Raw genomic sequence first — 1,168 nt, 5'->3', positions numbered from 1 at the left:
TCAAAATCAATAGGTTTCTGCCCCCTACTGGGTGAGTGGGGACAATGGGGCTGTATTTGAAATGGTGTTCTCTCCTCTTTGAGATTCTGAAAAATTAAAAGAATCACTTTAAACATGTAGTATTGGTTAGACTAACAATAGCATTAAAGTGCAATACAGAGTAATCACTTAAAATAATGCTTTCAAAAATGAGTCCTACTCTGTGTAGTTTTCTTTTGACTTCTAGAGATCTTCAATTAGAGAATTTGTCTACAGATATGTGCAGTAAATATGTGTTTTTCCATTTTGTAGTGCAGTCACATTTTGCTATCTGGCATATAAAAGTACCCACCCCCTCAGTGAAAAAGACTGTGGTGTATTTTGTCTCGGAGTTCCAGGTTGACAGGCTACTATGTGCGGGGTCAGGGACTTCAGAAAAGAGATTCTGCTTTATCCTGCAGAGAACAGACACTGTTATCAGACTCACAGACTAAGTGGAGGCCAGTCTGCAGTCTGCTGCTAATCAGCCAGGGAAACATTTGGGTCTGGCAGAATGCAGCAGGCTGATAAGACATGGGGAAGAGTTGCACTGCAGGCCATCTCGGCTGCTCTCTCTGTGGCTCTCTCACCTCTGTCTCCACTGTAGGCAGGTCAGCAGTATCAGGATGGTGAGCACAGCAGGAATGGAACACAGCAGGATGGTGTCCACTGAACCGATGCCCTCTGGATTGGAACACACACAACATACAGACACACACACACATATGGATGAACACACACAAACACATGTACAAGGGCACACAAACACACACAAATGAATGCACAACTGTCCACTCCAATGGAGGTAAGTCAACAGAATAGTCGCTGCCTGTCTTAGTCCTTACCTACAGCCATTGGACAATCATGTGGATCCTACACAGTCCAGACAAACCACTCAACTGGTACTACAGCCGTTCTCCTGGCACAACTACAACCTCAGGATTTCCTCTTCAATCTGAACGTAGAGGCTGTAGCTGCAGCTGAAGCCATGCCTCTGCTCCAGAGGAACAGGCTCCCACTGCAGGACAACATCACTTCTGCTCAGGTCCTGCACCACTGGCTTGGGGCCAGCAGATGGGGCTGAAGAGTCAGTGTAAGAGGGTGAGTATAAAGGTGTACAATACAGCCACATAAAAATATATTAATTATG

At 45.3% G+C, this 1,168-nt stretch overlaps 1 long non-coding RNA gene across 1 annotated transcript; it reads right to left on the bottom strand.

Moving 5' to 3' along the window:
- LOC311131596 lies at positions 1-676 on the bottom strand. The gene is made up of 3 exons (XR_014613438.1): positions 609-676; positions 332-434; positions 1-86 (listed from the first exon to the last, which is right to left on the bottom strand). It is a non-coding gene; the product is annotated as an uncharacterized lncRNA (long non-coding RNA).
- Positions 677-1,168: the final 492 nt, after the last annotated feature.

The sequence above is a fragment of the Coregonus lavaretus genome, assembly GCF_964263955.1.
Source record: "Coregonus lavaretus genome assembly, chromosome: 6".
Lineage (NCBI taxonomy): Eukaryota > Metazoa > Chordata > Actinopteri > Salmoniformes > Salmonidae > Coregonus > Coregonus lavaretus.
This window is presented reverse-complemented; position numbering and strand designations above follow the sequence as displayed.